This window comes from Leuresthes tenuis, unplaced genomic scaffold (assembly GCF_036924035.1).
Source record: "Leuresthes tenuis unplaced genomic scaffold, fLeuTen1.0.hap1 SCAF_12, whole genome shotgun sequence".
Taxonomy (NCBI): Eukaryota; Metazoa; Chordata; class Actinopteri; order Atheriniformes; family Atherinopsidae; genus Leuresthes; species Leuresthes tenuis.
Genome location: NW_027325366.1, coordinates 178,320 through 203,037, shown reverse-complemented (window position 1 = coordinate 203,037; position 24,718 = coordinate 178,320). Strand labels below are relative to the sequence as shown.

The 24,718-nt window shown below is 42.1% G+C and overlaps 3 non-coding genes across 3 annotated transcripts; all 3 read left to right on the top strand.

Annotated features, from left to right (window-relative positions):
- The first annotated feature begins 18,694 nt into the window (after window positions 1-18,694).
- trnal-aag (transfer RNA leucine (anticodon AAG)) lies at window positions 18,695-18,777 on the top strand. The gene has a single exon. It is a non-coding gene; the product is annotated as a tRNA-Leu (tRNA).
- Window positions 18,778-21,228: 2,451 nt separating this feature from the next.
- trnal-cag (transfer RNA leucine (anticodon CAG)) lies at window positions 21,229-21,311 on the top strand. The gene has a single exon. It is a non-coding gene; the product is annotated as a tRNA-Leu (tRNA).
- Window positions 21,312-24,102: 2,791 nt separating this feature from the next.
- On the top strand, window positions 24,103-24,185 carry trnal-aag (transfer RNA leucine (anticodon AAG)). Its single transcript has one exon. It is a non-coding gene; the product is annotated as a tRNA-Leu (tRNA).
- Window positions 24,186-24,718: the final 533 nt, after the last annotated feature.

The following is a 24,718-nucleotide window of genomic DNA, read 5'->3' as shown; positions in this document are numbered from 1 at the left end:
TAGAAATGAATTGTCGACAGTAAGAGCACATACCAAGAAATGACATCATCTGCTTCTTTGTGATGGGTTTTGGAAGGTTCTGAATTATTTTTGGTGAAAGAGTTTTACCTTCAGAAGTGATGACATGACCTAAGAAGACAACCCTTTCCTGGACAAATTGGAGTTTTGTCAAGCTGGCTTTGTGACCAGTTTGTGCCAGATGTTTCAAGAGTGTGACTGTGTTGGTTTCACACTGCTCATTGGTCGGACTGCAGATCATGAGGTCATCCACATACTGTAACAAAGCAGTGCCTGGGGAGAGAACAAAGGGTTCAAGACTGTCTGAGAGCTTTAATGCAAATGGTGGGACTTTCACAGTATCCTTGGCACAGACGTGTGAATGTGTAGCCCCTTCTATTGAATTTGAAAGCAAACCAGAATTAGCTTCCTGGGTGACCTGGAACACTGGAGGTGTCTGAAAGGTTGACCACTGAAAAGAATTTTGCATTAGTTGGTTGCATCACCTGCTTGCAGATCCTGAATATAGCGCCAGTCTGTTGGTTGATCTTTGCCTCTGATTTTAAACAAAGGCGTGCGTATTGGAGAATCGTTACGTGGAACAATTACTCCTGCTGCCTTAAGAGACTCAAAGCATGGTGGTATATTATCAATGGCTTTTTGTTTAAGTGAGTATTGAGCCTTGCAAGGTTTAAAGTCTGATTTTAGAATGATGACAACATTTTCACAATCTTTGACAAGGTTAACATCATACTTTCTGTTGACTGTTCTTTGTGTGTGCACAAAAGATGTCAGTGAAGGTGAAAAAATAATAGATCTATCAGATGTTTGTTGCCTTTCGGCTGTAGGCTTACACAATTTCATAACTGGGCTCAAATCTTCCCAGCTATCCGATGTGTGTTTTTCTAGTGGGATGTGTGGGACTGAGTAGTCCATGGTGTACATGTTACGTTGAGCTGGTGTGAGAGAGACTGACACAGCGCATTTATGTTCTGTCCAAAAAATGTGTGTCAGTGTTAGTTTATCAAACCTCTCCCTTAACCAGCTTTCCTCGTAAGATTCGTCAGATTCTGGTGACAGATGGGAGGTACACTGCAGGTCCTCTTTGGCCATGAAGTCTGTTGAAATGATGTTTTTTGCTGAAACAAACTCAGGGAAGGTTGTTAGTGGTTGCAGATGCATATGTCATGTTCGAGGTGTGGAAGACAACTGGGGTTGGGATTAGACAAAAGCTTCATTTACACATCCAGTTCCTGCCTGTCAGGTTACTGGGACAGATTTTAGAAAGCAACATTTTTTTTTTTTTATCAGTTTCTCTTCTAGTTTTTCCGTTTTTCTTTGTTTTGTTTTGTTTTTTTCTTTTAAACTAAGGGACCCCCCTATTGGGAATCTGAGCTCATTTGTCCATAAATTTTAATATTTTAAGCTTTTATCCCCAAATCTCTTTTTCATAATTTCCACAATTGGCCCCTCCGCAGACTGGACCGCTTCTACGGAAAATTTACTCCCCATTCTGAATGAAGAGGTCGTACGACGAGAGCCAATTAGTTATGCTACAACTGGCAAAAGCGACATTTCGATTTCAGCTTCAAATGACAAATAAAGCTAACTGTTTCGATTGCTACAAACAGATAAATAGCGACATTTCGAGTTTAGCTTCAAATGACGAATAAAGCTAACTGTTTCTAAGAGTATTAGAACACATGAGGGACTAAGGGGAACAGGTGGAAACACTTGGGAATCAGGGAAGACAATCAGACGCTTGACACAGGAGGAAGGGCAAGATACCTGAAACGAGAGGGGAAAGTTAGTGATTTCAAAATAAAACAGGAAATGATGAGACAAGACGTGGAACAGAACATAATTCATGACAGAAGGCCCGTGAAAGAGCATCAGCCATTACATTTTCACTGCCCTTTATATGTCGAATATCTAAATGATAAGGCTGCAAAAATAGTGCCCATCTCATTAACCTCTGATTAGGATTAGGATTTTGCAAAGAGTGCAAAAAGGAATATGGTCTGTGTACACTACAAGAGGGGTTCCTGAACCAATATAAACATCAAAATGCTGTAATTGTTACGGTGTATGTCTTGTCTGGTCATTTCCTGTTTTATTTTGAAAATCACTAACCTTCTCCTCTCGTTTCAGGTATCTTGCCCTTCCTCCCGTGTCAAGTGTCTCATTGTCTTCCCTGATTCCCAAGTGTTTCTAACGCAGAGTTATTTATTCCTGTAGTCTTCTCACACAGACTATGGACTGACCTTTGCTTACTGCTTCTGCTATGTGATATTCTTCACATAGACCTTTCACCTTTCCTGACTGCTTTTACAGTACCAGCTAAAGGCTTTCCTGTTACTAACTCGAAATAGTAACTTTTCTTATTGGAAATTAACAATGCCCATATTTAGTTAAAGGCCTCTTGTTTCTAACAATTGTTAGTTAAATAATCCCAATTTATCCCCGATAATCACACTATTTCTCGCCAACAATAGTAACACAAAGGGTTCCTTACCATAAATCCACTGGTAAGTTCAACAATGAAGAATCCAGCGAGTCTGTCCACTGATTCAAAAATAGATTCTGTCACCTTTCCTCCAGCCAGTGGCAGCCAGCCTCTATCAGAAACTGTGCTGAGAGGACTTCAGTTAGGAGTCCTGGACTCCCCCGTGCACAGTTTCAGCTCCGATCCCGGAAGGTGGAAAGGAGTTAGAATCCGGCTCGAAGGACCAATATGTTAGAAAAATTCTCTCAAAATTAGGCTCAGAGTCGCTGGATACGATTAACACAAAACATTTATTTCTTGCAAGAAAGAGACAAGTCCGCACAACCTGTCAGGAAGCTGCTCAGAGTTGTCTGACAACAAAATGGTGCTCTTGCTATTTATATTCTTTATGTTTGCTGGCCACACAATGTTATGGGAAAGGGACATTCAATGTTATGGGAAAAGGCATTACTATCCATTCAATGTTATGGGAAAGGGACATTCAATGTTATGGGAAAAGGCATTACTAGCCATTTAATGTTATGGGAAGACGAGTTCAGACAGTCAAAACACTTTTGCTTGCTACATAGTATTATGAGAACCAAAAGACAGGAGGAGGCCTCCCCCATCACAGAAACTCTTATTCTTGCAGCTTTTCTCATAGTATAACTATATAATTTTTCTAACAGGTGTTTTAACTTTTCGTTCATTTAAGTAGGTAGCAGTGCTGCCAGGTGTACGATAATTATCGTATTTGTACGATAATTTTGCCCTGTGTACGATGTACGATCAATAATCCCAAAAAAGCCAAATATACATAATTTGACCATTCTGTGAATGTGTGGTTGTAATCAGCCTGTCACAACTGTCAGTCAGATTTTTTTGTGAACCCTGAAGGCATTTCCATTTCCATGTGACAAGTTTCAAGCCTATCATGCTTTTCTATGTTCAATTCAATTCAATTCAATTGTATTCATATAGCGCCAGATTACAACAATTGTCATCTCAAGGCACTTAAGTAATATAGTCCAATTCAAGCCAATTGGAATTCAACTAATTGTAATCATAATCCAATTAATTCATATAGAGCCAATTCAAAAATTAATATTCTAGCTAAGGAAACCAACAGATTGCACCGAAACTATGTGAGCTACGAATGAAGTACATGCGTTTGCCTTTAGAAATTCCTAACAGTAGGTGACCTCCAGGTCTCATGATTTGGCTCATTAGTTCCCACTTGTCTATTGTTTACTGGGGACATTTAGCCTAACACAACTGTGGGGTTGCTGATGCAAAGCCGTGAGTGCCTGTTAGACGCTATTCAACATTAGAATGACTATAGCACATCAATAGACTTATTATTTTGGTTATGACGGGTGTATGATCATTTCCCTCAAAATACGAAAACTTCATGTCTCTGGTACGATAATACTACATTTCCCACCTGGCAACACTGGAATGAGGGAGAAACGAAGACAGTCGTTGCAGAGCTGCTGCTGAAAACGGAGGAAAGCAGAGAAAAAAAATAAGCAAAGAGTCTTTTTAAAGCTACTTTTGTATTCTGAAGGAGTTATTTTTGTTTTTCCAACCTGCTCGTGACTTGGCGACGTTTATGCACTGTGTTCATTGCCAAACGGGACTTGGTGAGTAAAAAGAAAAAAGTATTTTATTTCTTGTAAAGACCATTTTGTCATTCTGTATTGGTCATTTCATTGAGATGAGAAGCTAAGATTGCAAATTTACGTTGTTACATGTTAAATTAGTGAATATACACAGTGAATTGAAGCACAGGCGTGTTGTTCAATGTCCTGTGATGTTTTTTTATGCCCGCCGTGATGGCAAGTGCGCCATTTTATGAAGTGCCAATTAAGCTGAGAAACAGACTTTTATTGATAATTGAGCTACTGGATGTAGTATTTGAGTTGTTTATGTATATTATTTAATTGTTATGATCGGCCATTAAGTTTTGGACCGGGAATTCTGAGCGAATATCGGAGTTGGATTCCGTGTGCGAGATACAAGATGGCGAGCCACCCAGTGACCCCATTAACTGTGCCTCACACAGGAGCAAAGCGGCCTCTGCTGGATGTGTCACAATTTAGATTTTCTTCATGTCTTGTCTCGTCATTTTCTGTTTTATTTTGAAATTCACTAACTTTCCCGTCTCCTTTCAGGTATCTTGCCCTTCCTCGCATGTCAAGCGTCTGATTGTCTTCCCTGATTCCCAAAGTGTTTCCACCTGTTCCCCTTGGTCCCTCATGTGTTCAAATAGTCTGTGTCTCCCTGTGTCCTGGGCCAGTATGTTTTCTCCGTTTATGAGCTTCATGATTTGCTTCTTGACCATAGATTTCACAGTGATCACAGCCATAGTTGCCACGAGCCTGCAGTGAGCGATCCTCCTGGAGAGCTGTGAGGGACCGAGCTGGTCAAGCACGAGGACGCAGATAAATTAAAAAAGAAACGGGTTTTATTTACCCAAAGAACATAACATCAGGGCCCTTAAAAGAGGTCAAATGAACAAAACAAAGTAAAGTCATAACTTCAAACCAACTGTTCAAATGATAAGTAACTTAACACAGAAACCATACTAACTTGACAAAGAACCAAACTGACCTCCCAAACAGGAAACAACGGAGAACTTAAATACTGGCTGATCAGACCAATTTTGAACACAAGAGAGGGTAACACATACTAACAAATAAAGAAACAGAACCTAACAGTTAATTTAATAATCACTCAAACAAAGAATTAGCAAAATAACTAAATAAACAAATTACTTGTAAATCTACAGGAATACATCTTAACATCTAAAAGATGTAAACTACACCGTGTCCCCCCCCTGATGAAGCTGCCTTGGTACAAGCTCATTGCACTTCCTGTGCATGTAGCTTTGCCTGCAGCTTGTGCTGACTTTTGGGCTGTAGGTGCAGCCGTCAGAAGAGCTATCTTGCTTTGTAATTTATTCCTAGCTATAGTTGGTTTATTTAACAACGGTAAGCTTCATAGCCTTGCTTTGTTCCTCCCGTTTGGAGTGATTTTGATTTGTACCTTTCATAGATACCTCCGTTAGAGGAGCGTTGCGTTCATTGTTTAAGTTTCATAGCCAGTTTTGTTCCTCCGTTTTGGAATGTTTTATGTCTTGTTCTTGAAAGATTTTGTGCCGCCGTTAAAGGCGAGCTTTAAGTTTACAGTTAAAGTTTCATAGTGCCTCGGTTTAGTTGTTGTTTGAGTTGGAGAGATTTGTTTTATACCTTTCATAGCTACACTTGTCCTCAGCCATATTTACTGAGGACAGTGCTTAGGTCTTTTCACAGCCTTTTCTGTTTGCTCTGCCTGGAGATCCTCAACCGGCCTTATCTGCTGTGCTTGATTTAATAAACATCTTTGCTTTTGAACTGACCCTGTGTCTGTGTCCTGAGTCTGAGGCCCTTGACAGGATGTTGAGCGGTTTTCATCAGAAACTGGTAGGATTTATCCACATTTAACTGGCAAGCGTCAGTGGACTCACTAAGACACTGGATTAACCATTCAGGACAATCAAATGATTTACAGCTCATGGAACAAAGACATTGACTTGTGATATAAAATTGTATTCAGTCTTTTGCTGAATTATTTTGAGTTTTTCCACTTTTATTACTGTTTTTTGTTCAACGATAACAAACGAACGACGATAACGACGAGTTAATGCTGTAAAGGTGTTTTGAAATGTAATGGTTTTGTTGGGTACAAACAATAAAATAAGAAATGGTTGAAACTTAAAGGGGAATTTAACCAAACTTGAACTAAACCTTGAAACCAAAGAACTTGACTTTATTCAGAATAGAACTGAGTTAACTCAAATAGATGAATGACAAAACTTGAAACTAACACAAACAATAACCTAGGTTGAAAATAATATAATTTTAAACCAAATAATAGGTTTAAATAAAAAAGGGGATAGATAACTAAATCACTTGAACAAAAAGGGAGATATTTAATATTTTGCTTAAGTGATGTTGAAAATTTCATGTTAACTGTATGTCAACTGTCTGTTTTCTGTTGTCCACAAGATCTAACAAGCCGGGTCCAACTTCACCACACCTGTCACGATTATGCTTGACTGTTGTTGCTGTTTGGTTACTGAGTCTTAGGTGACGGCGGGGCAGGTTTCCTGGGAGTCTTTTACTGCCCTCCACTTCACTGCCTGCCTGCCTGCCTGCCTGCCTGCCTGCCTGCCTGCCTGCCTGCCTGCCTGCCTGCCTGCCTGCCTGCCTGCCTGCCTGCCTGCCTGCCTGCCTGCCTGCCTGCCTGCCTGCCCTATCTGCCTGCCCTATCTGCCTGCCCTATCTGCCTGCCCTATCTGCCTGCCCTATCCCCTGCCCCTACCTGCATCACCATTGGATTTATCATTCCTCTCAACCCTCATAACCTCCTTCCTGTACTCGGAGCATCTCCTTTCCTGAAGTCAAAAAAAAAAAAAATTGACCAAAAGTGGCACCAAGGGCTAATTAAGGTTCGTACATGTGCTGGCAAATGGATTATTGTTTGTTATAACATTTAATTTGTAATTGTAAGTGGTGTAGCATAGCAGGGGGAATCCCTATTTTTTTGTTGTTCTGTATTGGGTGGGAACTATTTGGGCTATGAAGTACACTATGTATCTCTTGAATGCTCAAGACAAATTTCTCAATCTTAGGAGAAAATGCAGGCTCATCCTATCTCCATTGGAAAACTGTTTAATTGGTTTCTGCGTCAAGTTTTTTTTCCCTCGTGCTTGTGGCGTGTTTTCACAAAGCGCATGTCTCCATTTTTGTGGAGGGGCAGATGGGGATGATTGGAAAATGGTCTAATTGGCCAAGTTTTTGCTTTCTTTAACTATGTGCGTTGTGTTTTCACAGATAAGGCAGGTCCACACATGGTTGAGAAAGGTTTAAGTAAGAACGTGCATGCCACTTGATTACAATTACAATCATAATTGTGGGAGAAGGTAGTGCATACGCTCATGTCTGAATGTATTCTCTCTCCTCTGTTTTGGAAGGGAAACCCTGACGGGCGAATCCTATACTGCCTCCGGTGCAAACAGGAATATGAGGTACTGCCTGTCCACTTAAAAAGGGTCTGCGTGAAGGACAGCACGGCAGAGGAAAGGGATATGGAACTGAATAGAGCTAAAGAATTCCAAAAACAATGGACCAGGGTTAGTAAGTGCTGGGTTTACGAAGAACTGTTCTCGATGGTCCCAGACGACGCGTCTCGCCAGGTGCTGGTTTGTTTTAAAGGACAAGAAAAGTCAGTTTTGAGATTGGGAGTGGTTCGTCAGAACTGTCATCGTTGCGGGTTTGAAAGTTGATCCAGCACAGATTTTCTGCTTGCAATGGAACGCAGCCGATGGGGGATATGATCTCACTTTGAACAGCCGACAGCAGTATGATCAGATCCAAGCAACATTTGAGGAAATGGCAGCGATGAAGCCTTTTTCCCGGTTCAGAGTGATGCCTCTTTGCCAGAGGAATCTGAGGATTGTGACTATTCACGTGTACAACTCGTACGTCGGGGAAAAGGCAGTGGCGGGGTTTCACAAGAGATACAGGAAAGTGGACATGCGGCCGAAATATCTGCGGGACAGTTTCGAGATCTTGACACGTCGGAGGCAGTTCAGCGTGCTGTTGAGGGAGGATCCAGGTAGCACGGACGGATTAAAGCACCCCCCTGTGCACTTTTCAATCGGGGCGGACAGGTGATTTCTTCTCTCTGGGATTGCCCTTCATGTACCCGCACAGATGCCACTATGGCTGTAGGTTTGGAGACCCACAAGCAGAAGCTACAGAGGCTACAGGATGAGTCAGCAAGCCCACGAGGCAAAGGTGGGCCTTGGGATGGGAGCTGCTATCCGGGTTGCGGAGGCGGCTGCACCCTCGCCCGCTGGGGAGAGGCTCATAACAGATGTAGATGTTCCAGGCACAAGGAATGCAGAAGGAGCGGCAGACTCATTAGACTTGGGAGGTGAAGGTGTGATGGTGAGCTTTGGGTACTGTTTGCAGCTGATGGGATCCTGGGCAGATTGTGCAGCGAGTTCGGAGGAGATGGCAGAGATGATGACGGCAGCGATCGGTGGAGTGAGGAGGCATACGGTCTTTTCGGGAGAAGACTTTACGAGTCATCAACTGAAGCGGTTCGTGCTGAATCACGGGTGAAGGGAAGAAGGAGAAGTAAGAAACAGTGAGACGGTGCTGTTCAGTCGATGGACAGTGCATGTGAAGGAGAGGTGAAATCTTGAAGGAAAAGGCTGTTCGGAAAAGTTTTTCATTCCATTATGGGGTGTTGAAAAAGCTTAAACCTTCTTTTGTGGGAGGAATGGTGGAACGCCTTTTGGCGATCTCATATAGCATGGGAGAGGAGAAGGGAGTTTGTGCACTTACAGAGGAGACTACAATTTTTGGTGACAGCAGGGAATAAGGGGGAGCCGTTGGATAGGGAGGCAGTTGAAGCGGTACAGGATAAGTTAGGGGTTTATTTTAGGGAGAGGACTAGGGTGTTTTTATTCCGATGTAGAACGGAAAAGTTGAGTTGGGGGAACACTGCGGTGCGTATTTTTCTTTTCAAGCAGGTTAAGACAGCCCAGGCAAGGGCATGTATCCCGCAGCTGCATGGGAAAGGTGGGGGTTCTGTGACAGACCCACTGGAGATGGTGGAGGTAGCTTCTCTGTTTTTTGGGGAAGTTTTTGGGGAGTGGGCGGTGGGTGAGGATGGCCTGGGAAGGTTTTTAGTGTCTCTGCAGAGAAGGGTTCCTGGAGGCATAGTTGAGGGGATGGAGGGCCCTGTGAGCAAAGAGGAGGTGGAGGAGGCCATGAAGGGGCTGCCAGCAGGAAAGGTGCCTGGGATAGATGGGCTGCCCAAGGAATTTTTTTTGGTATTTTGGGGAGGGATGTGTGGGAGGTGGTAAAGTTGGTTTTGAAAGGGGAGGGATTGGAGCGACAATGAAGGAGGCAGGTCATATCCCTTTTGTATAAAAAAGGGGACAGGAAGAGAATGGAAAGCAACAAGCCGATCACGTTGCTCTGTGTAGACTTCAAGGGTCCTAGTAGGTTGGCTTAAGAAGGCTCTGCCTCATATAATCCACGAGGACCAGACATGTGGGGTAGAGATACGGCAGATAGAATGGAATCTGGGGTTGGTGAGGGACTGTTTTCACTGGGTGGAGGAGCGGAAAATTAACATGAGTTTGGTTGGGTTAGATATGGAGAAAGCATTTGACAGGGTGAACCACAGGTTTCTTTTTGCAGTCTTGGAGAGGATGGGATTGAGTCGCCTCAGGCTGAGTGGCACCTCTGAGAGAGAGAGGAGAAAAGTTGCCCTGTCGATGTGCCACGACCCTTCAACCGCGGAAAGGTTTTACGTCTCCCTTCCCACTAGAGACGTGGCCTACCAAAACAGGAAGCTACGTATGAAAGCGCTGCTGCACGAAAAGGGCAAGGCCCGGGAAAAATCCAAGCCCCGGGAGGAAGAGTCTTTTTGTTCCCTCACCTCAGACAGCAGCGACGAAGACGAGGAGCCTGTGTATGACAACAGGCCAGAAACCACCTTGCTGTCTTCAGAGGAGGAGGTCATGTACAAAACTCAGACCCGGCTGAAGAGAAGGTTCTCCCCCCCCCTCGCCTGCCAAGTGTAAATTAGAAAGCGTCGGTGGCCCTGAGATACTTTCCCCTTCGAAAATACATGTAACAGTTGAAAGGCTGAATCCTATCCTCGCACAACAATACCAAGATAAGTGGAGCATCACTGTCGACATGCCAAAGAACAACATGAGGGTGGCATCTTCACATCAGCCAGAGATCACAGAGGGAACCCCCGATTTGCAGAGCTGAGTCAAGGCCTGAAGAACCAGATGGTGTACCGGATGGTGCCCTGGCTGCCGCCCTGGCTGCCGCCCTGGCTGCCACCCTGGCTGCTGCCCTGGCTGCTGCTGGGCCTGCTGCTGAGCCCGCTTCTGCGCCGGCTTCTCTGCCTGCTTCTTGGACCATGTCCTGCCCCCAGAGTCTTCTGCAGGCCGGCATAGAAGCCCAAATTTCCAGCTCAGAAGGAGAAGATGAGTCCTGGACTCGCTGCTGTGGCTCACAGGTTTTTTCACAGTTCTGTGAGTTTGATGTGAAGTAGATGTCATAATATTATATCTTCCATATTCTCGCCTGTTAGCATGTGACTTGGAAGCATTCTATACTATACTGACGCCTCCTCCCATACCGCACCGTAACCCACTGGTCACCCATGTTGGGTGTTACTTTTTTTCTTTCACAAATTAATTTAATGTAGCCTGTTATCTCATTAATAAACTTGTGTCGCCTTTGTTATATGTTAATAAATGCCTTTTAAACTTTATATTATGAACTAAATAGTAAATAGAAAAGTAAAACATCTAAATTAAATTCTTGTTTTTACAAAAACAAAAATTATTTTTAATTTTGAATAAATCAAAATAAATAAATGTGCTCCAGGCAATGTTGCGACCTTAGAAGGTCTTCTTCAGGCCACTAGAGCACAAGAAAAAACAAATATAGGCTGGCTGGGAATGCAGAGACTGAGAGTATGAAAGCATAATGAGCTCTCCCCCTCCTTCCACTCCCTTTATACCAGCCTCTCGTTTCCCTGTTTTTCTTCGAAACCCAGAATGTATGAGTTTTTAAAGGGAATATTTCAATATTACTGTTTAATATATATTGTGGGGTTATATTGTGTTTTGCGTTTTAAAACAATTAGAAATATTCCCTTCCTTTTTGTGAATGATTTATTTAATTAATTACTAATTAAATTATACTTTAAATTTTAAAGTTGTTTTTACTCCTTAGTAAACCCCAATAAAACATCTTGATTTTTTCTTTTCCTTAAAGGTATACACAAAGTAATTAAATTATAATACAAATTCTAATACATTATTTTCATAATACAAACCTTTTAAATTCTCCCTTTGGGTTAGGCAAGATTCAAATAAAAGCAATCAAATACCAATGATTAGAACATTAAAATGTTTGGACCCCGCCATTCAGACACTCCATCCAGCCCCCACCAAAACTCAGATCGCCCCCCCCCCCCCCCCCCCCCCCCACACACACACACACACACACACACACACCCACACACAGATGTATCCACATATATATCCATATACACAACCACATGTCTCAGTTTAGAACGATACATATTTTTAAAAAATGTTTGTGTTTATTAGCCCCCTCCCATCCATCACTCATAAAACACGTGCCCCCCAAATACAAATACACATATATATATACACATAGGTTTTAGGGTTAGGGCCCGATAAAGATAAAGAGGTTAGGTTATGGAAAGCGTGCCTGTCTCAAGCCGGAGGCAGGATGGGCACTGTCCATCCCTCCAAAGGGTTGTGGTCCCCGCTCTCTGGAAAAAGTGAGGGAGGAGCCCCTCCCATAGCAGACCAGCCAGAGCCACTCATGTTCGGAAAAAAGATATTTTTTTTGTTTTCTATGAATAAAGTTATTAATTGTTGTTGTATTTATTAATAAATCTCAAGTAGGCTTTTTATCATATGTAATAATAAATTTTGAAAAAAAAAATTTTTTAAATAAAAAAACAAAAAAATAAAGGCTCTGGTTGCTGTGACTCTATGGAGAAGTGCTCTCTGAGGGCTGCAGAGAGAATGAGGTGAAAATTAAACCTAACTTGTCTTTCATACCCCACCCCCTGGTCTTCAAACAAATTTAACCATGCTTTTGCCAAAATGGATTTTAAACAAAATTATTATTTTTAAATAAAATTTAATAGAATTTTAAACCGAATTGTTAGAATTTTTAAACAGAATTGCTGAATCTTTTGTATTTGAGTTTAATTGAATTAATAAAATGTAAAAATATTACATTTTAAACAGAATTGAATTTAGAAAATTGTGATAGATTTTAAAATTGTAATTGTGATTATGGTTAAATTAAGTGGGTTTTTTAAGGTCAATTAGGTTTGAAGAGTTTTTACTCAGTGGTCTCCCTCCTACGCAACGAGTTGGTTAGGGTTAGGATAGGAAACTCTATCCCTGCTCCGTTTGGAGAAGGAGGGAGCCCTCGGACTCCCAGGTGCGCCCACGGGAACGGTTATTATACCGTCTCCCGCGGCGCACCACTGTCCACCCGTCCTCCCTAAAGCTCATCTGAGCTATGGTTATTAATTTCGGCTTTGTTATCTATTAATAAAACGGAAAAAAAGAAGAAAAGAAAAAACTTTTTTTACAAAATGGCTATAAAGATATAATTAACTTTTTTTAAAGGTTTTTAAATTTTTAACTTTTTTAAAAACGTTTTTTTTTTTACAAAATAATAGGAAACAAAAGAAGGTGTGCAAAAACAACGTTTCGACCTATTATAGGTCTTCTTCAGGCTGGCACACGAAAAACCGAAGTTCTGCACTGGTTGGGAGCTGCTGCCACTATGCTGACCAAAGCAGAAGTGAAGAAAAGCTGCTGTGTGTGTAAAAAGGTCCGCACCCTTTTTTTAGGCGAGAAAAACACATCCCTGCACATGCAGCTTGAAAACTAAACGATAATGTCAATATTTTGACTAAATCCTTCCCATATAGAACTCCAAATAAAAATAGTGTATTTTTTAAGTAAAATCAAGATATATTTAAGTAAATTTTGGATGTTAGAGTAACTAAATTAGGATTTTTTAAAAATAAAATAGCAGATGTTTAAGTATAATTGTAGATTTTTTAAAAATAAAATTGTAGTCTTTTATGTATAATTTTAATTTTTAATTAAAATTTAAGATTTTTAAGTAAAATTTGGGTTTTTAAATTTTGAATTTGAAAGTAAAATTTGGATTTTTCAATTAGGGAATCAAATTGGGCTGGGATTAGATTTAAGGAAATCTAATTAATAGGGTTAGAACATAAAAAGTTCATCCATGAGGAGGCGGGCTCAATGCACACTCCATACAGTCCCACCAAAACAGGGCCAACCCGCCACACTAACCCACTCCCCCAAACCCCCCTCCCCCCACCATGCACACATTAACAATTCAATTTCAATTCTATTTTATTTATATAGCGCCAGATTACAACAATTGTCATCTCAAGGCACTTAAGTAATATAGTCCAATTCAAGCCAATTAGAATTCAATTCATTGTAATCATAATCCAATTAATTCATATAGAGCCAATTCAAAAAATAATATCCTAGCTAAGGAAACCAACAGATTGGACCGAAACTTGTCTTCAGTCCAATCTCCCGTCCTGAGCCTGAGGGACTGTGGAAAGGAACGACTCCCTTTAACAGGAAGAAACCTCTGGCAGAACCAGAACCAGGAAGTAACCTCTGGCAGAACCAGAACCAGGAAGAAACCTCTGGCAGAACCAGACTCAGGAAGAAACCTCTGGCAGAATCAGAACCAGGAAGTAACCTCTGGCAGAACCAGAACCAGGAAGAAACCTCTGGCAGAACCAGACTCAGGAAGAAACCTCTGGCAGAACCAGAACCAGGAAGGGTTGCCACCCGCCTCGACCAGCTGGGGTTTGAGAAGACAGAAAAGAGGGGGGAAAAACACCATAACACCATTCAAAGGATACCTGTTGGAACAGGGAAACACAAGTTAATGACCACAATAATGTCACATGGACAGAAAATCAATTGAGAAATTAAACAGGGGGAAAAAGAGAGCAAAGTGAGGAAAGGTGTGACAGATGAGGTCCCCCAGCAGTCTAAGCCTATAGCAGCTTAACTATGGCATGTTTCAGGATTACCTGAGCGATCCCTAACTATAAGCTTTATCGAAAAGAAAAGTTTTAAGCCTAATCTTAAAAGTGGAAAGGGTGTCTGCTTCCCGGACATTTACTGGCAGCTTATTCCACAAGAGAGGGGCCTGATAACTGAAGGCTCTACCTCCCATTCTACTTTTAGAAACTCTGGGAACAACAAGTAAACCTGCAGTTTGGGAGCGAAGTGCTCTGTTAGGAAAATATCTTACAATGAGATCTTTAAGATATGATGGAGCTCGGTCATTAAGAGCTTTATATGTGAGGAGAAGAATCTTAAATTCTATTCTGAATTTAACAGGGAGCCAATGAAGAGAAGCTAAAACTGGAGAAACATGATCTCTGCTGTTAGTTCTCATCAGAACTCTGGCTGCAGCATTTTGGTTCAGCTGGAGGCTTTTCAGAGAATATGTGGAACAGCTCAATAATAAGGAATTACAGTAGTCCAATCTTGAAGTAACAAATGCATGAACTAGTTTCTCTGCATCACCCTGAGACAGGATGTTCCTGATTTTAGCAATATTACGAAGGTGAAAGAAGGCAGAAACCAGTTTTATATGTGCGTCAAATGATAAATTCTGGTAAAAAATAACTCCAAGGTTCCTCACTGTAGAACTAGAAGCCAAGGAAATACCATCTAGAGTAACTATATAACTAGACAATTTCTCCCTGAAACGCTCAGGTCCAAAGAGAACAACTTCAGTTTTGTCTGAATTTAGAAGCAGAAAGTTCTGAGTCATCCAGGTCTTTATGTCTTTAAGACAGGGTTGTAGTCTGACCAACCTGTAGGTTTCATCTGGTTTCATAGATAAGTACAGCTGAGTATCATCAGCATAGCAGTGGAAATTTATGCCATAATGTCTTATAATGTTACCTAATGGAAGCATGTACAAAGTAAAAATAATTGGTTCAAGCACAGAACCCTGAGGAACTCCATGACTTACTCCAATGTGTGAGGAAGATTTTTAATTTACAAGAACAAACTGGAATCTATCAGATAAATATGACTTAAACCAGCCTAATGCAGTTCCTTTAATCCCAATAACATGTTCAAGTCTCTGTAACAGAATGCTGTGATCGATCGTATCAAATGCAGCACTGAGATCCAACAGGACAAGCACAGAAACAAGTCCGCTATCAGAGGCTAAGAGGAGATCATTGGTAACTTTCACCAGTGCCGTTTCTGTGCTATGATGCACTCTGAATCCTGACTGAAACTCTTCAAACAGATTATTTCTATGTAAATGATCACAAAGTTGAGCGAAAACTATTTTTTCAAGAACTTTAGACAAAAAATGGATATTGGATATAGGTCGATAATTAGCCAACACTTCTGAATCAAGAGTAGGTTTTTTAAGTAAATGTTTAATTACAGCAACCTTAAAAGTCTGAGGTACATATCCTGTCAACAAAGACAGATTGATCAAATCCAATATGGAAGTATTGATTAAGGGGAAAACCTCCTTGAGCAGTCTGGTTGGGATTGGGTCTAACATACAAGTTGATGGTTTAGAAGAGACTATTGCTGTTGTTAGCTCAGAAAGATCAACTGGGCAGAAGCTGTCTAAATACAAATCAGGTTCGAAAGATACTTCTAAAGCTGCTCTACTTGATGATACATCAGTGATAATAATGGGAAGGATTCCATTAACCTTCTCTCTAATAGAAACAATTTTATTGATGAAGAATCTCATGAAATCATCACTGCTGAGAGTTAAAGGAATACATGGCTCAACAGAGCTCGGACTCTTTGTCAGCCTGGCAACAGTGCTGAAAAGAAACCTGGGATTATTCTTATTCTCTTCTATCAATAATGAATAATAAGCAGTTCTAGCTTTACGAAGGGCTTTCTTATACGTTATTAAACTAATTGAGACTCTTCTAAATTAGAGGAACGCCACTGTCTCTCCAGCTTTCTTGCAGTCTGCTTTAACGCACACAGCTTTGAATTATACCAAGGAGACAACCTTCTTGAATGAACGAACACATACTATTGCTCTGTTAGCACACAGCTACTGTTATGTGGCTACTTGCAGCTATAGGAGAGCTAACGGAGGGAATTCTACACACACCTCTACTGGGACGACTTCATCGACTTCAATCATGCATCAGCACCTCCGTGCTGGCCTGAGAGTGAAACGGGCGGACTCTGGCTATATTCTTAAGATGGTAAGGTGGCGGTAAGATCCAGTAGTAATAGGAGTGTGAGTTTATGATTATCTAAGTTGCACCTGGTATCATTCAAAATCTTTAAGAGGGCTGTCTTAGTACTGTGGTTCCTCCTAAAACCAGACTGATACTTCTCTAAAATCATTTATTTGGTTAAAAGTTTTTCTAATATTTTACTGCTCAACCTCGCGCACCAGCTCAGACTCCTTCCCCAACACAGAGATGACGTTCCATGTCCCAAGAGCCAGCTTCAGTAGCCGAGGATCAGACCGCCAAGGTCTCCGCCTTCGGCTGCTACCCATCTCACATGGCACCCGACCCCCTTGGCCCCTCCCACGGGTGGTGAGCCCGTCGGAAGGGGGACCCACGTCGTATTTTCAGGCTGTGCCCGACCGAGCCCCATAGGCACAGGCCCGGCCACCAGGCTTGCTGCCGGGCCCCATCCCTGGACCTGTCTACAGGGGGAGGCCCCAGTGACCCACGTCTGGGCAAATTTGGATGACGCGGTCCAAATTTATTTTTACTCATGAGGGTCTTTTGAGCTGTTCTTTGTCTGGTTCCTAATCTAGGATCTGGTTTCATGGGGTGACCCTACCAGGGACTTAAAGCCCAGGGCAACATAGCTCCCAGACTCATTGGGGCACGTAAACTGCCCCACTACAGTAAGCTGACCGCTCATAGGGGAGTGAGTGAAATTAATTACAATATTTAGCAAAATTCTAATTTGGATAAAAGTGGCAAGAGTTCTTGTTGTAATTAGGTTAGTGCATTAAGAAGATAAAACAAACCTGGCTGAGGACACTGAAAAAACTGAAATCCTCTTTCCTTTGAACAGGTCAGTTATACTTATCGTAAAAGTAGGAACGTAAGAACGAAGACATATAATTATTAATAAGCTGATTACCCTTGTCATATAAGGGAAAGGAAAATAAGAAGAACTCGAAACCACTAGAAATGCGTAATTGTTTATCTAATTCTGGGTCTAATAATCCCACAGACAATGCAGATTTTGAATTTCTAAGGAATCAAGACATGGGAAATGACAGATATCAAAAGAATGGAACAAAATGTTTGGGTTTAAAGGAACTTTGAATGTTGGAGAATGCAATATGTTGGTATTACTGTGAATTACTGTGAATAAACTGAAAATGTGAGACATTTAAAAACAAAAATGCACAAATAAAAAGGAAAAAAAGAAACAATGCAAACAAAAACTAACGCTTCTTTCTGAAGACAGTGAAATGTTTTACAGACAAGTTGACTGCCCAGAACACTTCAGAGGGCTCCCCGACCCTCCACCATATCCAGATCCTCTCCCTCCAGTGCCTCATCAACTGGCCATCTCCATGCCACCTGCCTTACCAAGGTACATATGACAAAGCATCCAGCTAGCTTCTTGTAGAAGTGAACAACTCACCAAAAGGAATCACCAGGTCAGATCAGAGATAAAAGCCTGTTTTTTCTTCAGGTGTTAATAAATTTTTATCTAAAGATTGCAGTTAAAGACAGCATTCCTGAATAATTGGAACAAGGGCGTAAGTTTGTGTTATAATTGGCTTTGATCTTAGACATTATAAATTCATATTCTGTATTTTCCTAAATAAATGTTCCTAGCTGGTACTTTTCCACTCTACTCATACTGCACAATCGATGACCTTAAATGGTCCAAGACCTTAGAATGACATAAACAACTGGGTCAGACAAAACATCTCTATTAGGGCAGATAGGTCTGGTACATTAGATCCACGCCTAAAACAGCACTCACACATACACACACATTGTTTATCACATCCAAAGAACAAAACAAGGACAGCAGCTGGCCTGAGCATGGCACCCAAAACTGTCCAATTATACTCTGACAAGTGTGAAAACAACTTCTGTGAGATAAAGCTGAATATAAATATGACATGTTTCCGGATAACGGGGCTCGGCCTGACGGATATCCTGCGGGAGCTCTGGCACTCCGAGTCCAGCGCTGCAATTACTTTACATGTGACCACTAATAAATACTTTTTTAATAAATGATTTCTCCAGCTTGTTCTTGAGCTTCCAATGAAAAAACCGGGCTAACACTATGTTGTATTGCTATTCTGGCACTGTGTCGTCCAGTGTAAAGATTATTTCAGCCGTTTTACATCTGAAGAGTTCTTGCTTCCAAATGCTATGCCTACTATTTGTTTGCCTCAGGAGTCCTCTTAAACAACAGCCAAGACACTTGAACACCATGCAGATCCATATATTCACTTGAATGATCCCTGGGCCCGCCGACACTATTGTGCAAGAATTCCTTTTATGGTCAGGATGGCCGAGCGGTCTAAGGCGCTGCGTTAAGGTCGCACTCTCCCCTGGAGGCGTGGGTTCAAATCCCACTTCTGACATTTCACACTTCTCCTGGAGAATGGTTTTCACTGGCAAGGCAAACCACATTTACTCCATGCGTGGCTAGCGCTATATCATCTAGTTTACAGCAACATTCTTTGTGCCGTCATGTTACTCTGATGTCTTAGGACCGCTCTGAATCGCAGGGAAAGGGGCTTGGTGCATGCGAATCCTTTGTCCACAACTCAAGTTATTGTTACATATTAACATTTTGGCATGTACTCAACACCACCGTAAAACCTCCTGTTTTTCAGTCATTTTTGTGGAAAAATCGTCTGAAAACAAAACACTGGTCGTGGCAAAAGACCTCGACAGATCGTCCCTGGTATGCAAAGTCATTGTTGGCTTTGGACAAGACAAGAATGAAACCACAGGATTTCTGTTGTTGGACAAAGTACTTGGAAGTGAGCTTTATGGAAGAGTGGTATGAAGGAGAGGTTAGGGGGTAGTCCTTGTTGGCTTTGGACAAGACAAGAATGAAACAACAGGTCTTCTGTTGTTGGACAAGGTACTTGGAAGTGAGCTTTATGGAAGAGTCTTATGAAGGAGAGGTTAGGGGGAAGATAGAGGTCCCTGCAGGCCAGGCTTCTCGTGGTGGCAATACATTTGGTGCCAAGTGAAATGCCTTCCAAAGTGCTTTGATAAAAGCAAACAAGTGTAAGATAGTTGAATATGAGATGACAGCATGTATTGAAGGCTGGTGTAAGAGCTGCTGGTCTTGAGTGAGGTGACTGTTTGCAAGAGGGAACTTGGCTGATGGTGGGTGAATTAGATTATACTTGGTGGGAGGCATGTGATAAAAGTCCTAGCTCTCCCCGTCGGGGAATGGAACCCCGATCTTCCGCGTGACAGGCGGAGATACTGACCATTATACTAACGAGGAATTTCGATAGCACAGATACAGTCGTCATTTGAAAAGACTACAGTAGCCAAGGAGCGAAATAAGAGTTTTGTGTCCCATTTGAGGTGCCTTTTAAAGGAATGTTTTGAATCACGCAAAGCAATTGAGAAGAAACTAGGCATGATCTGCAGCATGCAAGTGGTGAAAAGGGCTCAACAAGAATCTCATTGTACAGGAATGTGTTTCTAACATGCACTGTATATATGACAATAAACGCTTGAATCTTGGTGGCAACACCCAGAAATTCTGCCTTGTGGTAGATATAGGACACTCCACATCATCAAAACAATAAAAAGTAGAATGTTTGCTCCAGAAGAAGCTAGACTTTTTTTTTCCCTTTGCAGTGTTGATAGGTTGTAAATAGATTCTACTTTGGACCCTTATGCAGATTTTTCAAACCCCCGGTACCGTATCATAGGATTACAGGACAGGGCTTTTGACCGAAGCAAACTGGATTCATATCAGGCTATTTGAAGGGGGGCTATTCACATTTAGGCCTAAGATGGGTGAGAATATCAAAACAGTATTCTAAGTACCACATCAGACTATAATGGTGATAACACACCTATTGAAATTTCAACTTCTGCAGTCTCAGCTATTATGTAAGTAATGGGTGAGAATGCTCAGGAATTTGGAGGTGAGATGGGCATCATCATGCCTATTGAAATTTCAACTTCTGTAGGCTGATCAGCTATTATGTAAGTAATGGGTGAGAATGCTTAGGAATTTGGAGGTGAGATGGGCATCATCATGCCTATTGAAATTTCAAATTCTGGAGGCTCATCAGCTATTATGTAAGTAGAGGTGAGAATGCTGATCATTGATGACAGTGCTACTCTTCCTGATCTTGTTTTCTTCTCCATTTTCCTCGTTGTGGAGTTATTAGCGGTAACCTTCCCGTAGCAGCGACACCTCTGTGACTGAAAAGACTGCAACGACTGGCGCATCGACTCCAGCCACAATATATGGTCGGAACGACAGCGTGAAGTCATCAACAACGCTCGCTCGAGCCATCACGGCAACGACGCTTGGCCTTTAAAGTGCTGCGTTAAGACCGCAGTTTCCCTTGGAGGCGGGGTTCAAATTCCACTTCTGACATTGCAAACTTCTCCAACAGAATGATTTTTACTGGCAAGGCAACCCAAGTTCACTCCTTGCTTGGCTATGCTACGTTGTATTGCTAAACTGGCACTGTATCGTCTAGTTTAAAGATTATTGCGGCCGTTTTACATCTGAAGAGTTCTTGCTTCCAAATGCTTTTTGATAAAGCTTATAGTTAGGGATGGCTCAGGTAATCCTGAAACATCTCATGTTACCCAAGCTGCTATAGGCTTAGACTGCTGGGGGACCTCATCTGTCACACCTTTCCTCACTTTGCTCTCTTTTTCCCCCTTTTTAATTTTTCAAATGATTTTATGTACACGTGACATTATTGTGGTTATTAAACAACTTAAACAACAGCCAAGACCCATGAACACCACGTAGACCCACATATTCACTCGAATGATCCCTGGGCCCGCCGACAATAAGTGCAAGTCTTTTTTTTGCTGTCAGGATGGCCGAGCGGTCTAAGGCGCTGCGTTCAGGTCGCAGTCTCCCCTGGAGGCGTGGGTTCAAATCCCACTTCTGACAAAGCAAGCTTCTCCAAGAGAATGGTTTTCACTGGCAAGGCAACCCAACTTCACTCCTTGCTTGGCTAGCGCTATATCATCTAGTTTACAGCAACAGTCTTTGTGCCGTCCTGTTACTCTGATGTCTTATGACCGCTCTGAGTCGCAGGGAAGGTGCTTGGTGCATGAGAATCCTTTGTCCACAACTCAAGTTATTGTTACATATTAACATTTTGGCATGTACTCAACACCACCGTAAAACCTCCTGTTTTTCTGTCATTTTTGTGGAAAAATCGTCTGAAAACAAAACACTGGTCGTGACAAAAAGCCTCGACAGATCGTCCCTGGTATGCAAAGTCATTGTTGGCTTTGGACAAGACAAGAATGAAACCACAGGATTTCTGTTGTTGGACAAAGTACTTGGAAGTGAGCTTTATGGAAGAGTGGTATGAAGGAGAGGTTAGGGGGTAGTCCTTGTTGGCTTTGGACAAGACAAGAATGAAACAACAGGTCTTCTGTTGTTGGACAAGGTACTTGGAAGTGAGCTTTATGGAAGAGTCTTATGAAGGAGAGGTTAGGGGGAAGATAGAGGTCCCTGCAGGCCAGGCTTCTCGTGGTGGCAATACATTTGGTGCCAAGTGAAATGCCTTCCAAAGTGCTTTGATAAAAGCAAACAAGTGTAAGATAGTTGAATATGAGATGACAGCATGTATTGAAGGCTGGTGTAAGAGCTGCTGGTCTTGAGTGATTTGTAAGGGAGGTGACTGTTTGCAAGAGGGAACTTGGCTGATGGTGGGTGAATTAGATTATACTTGGTGGGAGGCATGTGATAAAAGTCCTAGCTCTCCCCGTTGGGGAATCGAACCCCGATCTTCCGCGTGACAGGCGGAGATACTGACCATTATACTAACGAGGAATTTCGATGGAACAGATACAGTCGTCATTTGAAAAGACTACCGTAGCCAATGAGCGAAATAAGAGTTTTGTGTCCCATTTGAGGTGCCTTTTAAAGGAATGTTTTGAATCACGCAAAGCAATTGAGAAGAAACTAGGCATGATCTGCAGCATGCAAGTGGTGAAAAGGGCTCAACAAGAATCTCATTGTACAGGAATGTGTTTCTAACATGCACTGTATATATGACAATAAACGCTTGAATCTTGAATCTTGGTGGCAACACCCAGAAATTCTGCCTTGTGGTAGATGTAGGACACTCCGCATCATCAAAACAATAAAAAGTAGAATGTTTGCTCCAGAAGAAGCTAGACTTTTTTTTTCCCTTTGCAGTGTTGATAAGTTGTAAATAGATTCTACTTTGGACCCTTATGCAGATTTTTCAAACCCCCGGTACCGTATCATAGGACAACAGGACAGGGCTTTTGACCGAAGCAAACTGGATTCATATCAGGCTATTTGAAGGGGGGCTATTCACATTTAGGCCTAAGATGGGTGAGAATATCAAAACAGTATTCTAAGTACCACATCAGACTATAATGGTGATAACACACCTATTGAAATTTCAACTTCTGCAGTCTCAGCTATTATGTAAGTAATAGGTGAGAATGCTCAGGAATTTGGAGGTGAGATGGGCATCATCATGCCTATTGAAATTTCAACTTCTGGAGGCTGATCAGCTATTATGTAAGTAGAGGTGAGAATGCTTAGGAATTTGGAGGTGAGATGGGCATCATCATGCCTCTTGAAATTCCAAATTCTGGAGGCTCATCAGCTATTATGTAAGCAGAGGTGAGAATGCTGATCATTGATGACAGTGCTACTCTTCCTGCTCTTGACGGGGGCATTGTTTTCTTCTCCATTTTACTCGTTGTGGAGTTATTAGCGGTAACCTTCCCGTAGCAGCGACACCTCTGTGACTGAAAAGACTGCAACGACTGTCGCATTGACTCCAGCCACAATATATGGTCGGGACGACCGTGTGAAGTCATCAACACGGCTCGCTCGAGCCATCACGGCAACGATGCTTGGCCTTTAAAGTGCTGCGTTAAGACCGCAGTTTCCCTTGGAGGCGGGGTTCAAATTCCACTTCTGACATTGCAAACTTCTCCAACAGAATGATTTTCACTGGCAAGGCAACCCAAGTTCACTCCTTGCTTGGCTATGCTACGTTGTATTGCTAAACTGGCACTGTATCGTCTAGTTTAAAGATTATTGCGGCCGTTTTACATCTGAAGAGTTCTTGCTTCCAAATGCTTTTTGATAAAGCTTATAGTTAGGGATGGCTCAGGTAATCCTGAAACATCCCATGTTGCCCAAGCTGCTATAGGCTTAGACTGCTGGGGGGACCTCATCTGTCACACCTTTCCTCACTTTGCTCTCTTTTTCCCCCTGTTTAATTTCTCAAATGATTTTATGTACACGTGACATTATTGGGGTTATTAAACAACTTAAACAACAGCCAATACACTTGAACAGCACGTAGACCCACATAGTCACTCGAAAATCCCTGGGCCCGCCGACACTCCTCCCCCCCTGGAGGCGTGGGTTCAAATCCCACTTCTGACAAAGCAACCTTCTCCAAGAGAATGATTTTCAATGGCAAGGCAACCAAACTTCACTCCTTGCTTGGCTATGCTATGTTGTATTGCTATTCTGGCACTGTGTCGTCCACTTTAAAGATTGTTGCAGCCGTTTTACATCTGAAGAGTTCTTGCTTCCAAATGCTATGCCTACTATTTGTTTGCCTCAGGAGTCCTCTTAAACAACAGCTAAGACACTTGAACACCATGCAGATCCACATATTCACTCGAATGATCCCTGGGCCCGCCAACACTATTGTGCAAGAATCCCTTTTATGGTCAGGATGGCCGAGCGGTCTAAGGCGCTGCGTTAAGGTCGCAGTCTCCCCTGGAGGCGTGGGTTCAAATCCCACTTCTGACATTTCACACTTCTCCTGGAGAATGGTTTTCACTGGCAAGGCAAACCACATTTACTCCATGCGTGGCTAGCGCTATATCATCTAGTTTACAGCAACATTCTTTGTGCCGTCATGTTACTCTGATGTCTTAGGACCGCTCTGAATCGCAGGGAAGGGGCTTGGTGCATGAGAATCCTTTGTCCACAACTCAAGTTATTGTTACATATTAACATTTTGGCATGTACTCAACACCACCGTAAAACCTCCTGTTTTTCTGTCATTTTTGTGGAAAAATCGTCTGAAAACAAAACACTGGTCGTGACAAAAGACCTCGACAGATCGTCCCTGGTATGCAAAGTCCTTCTTGGCTTTGGACAAGACAAGAATGAAACCACAGGATTTCTGTTGTTGGACAAAGTACTTGGAAGTGAGCTTTATGGAAGAGTGGTATGAAGGGGAGGTTAGGGGGAAGTCCTTGTTGGCTTTGGACAAGACAAGAATGAAACAACCGGTTTTCTGTTGTTGGACAAGGTACTTGGAAGTGAGCTTTATGGAA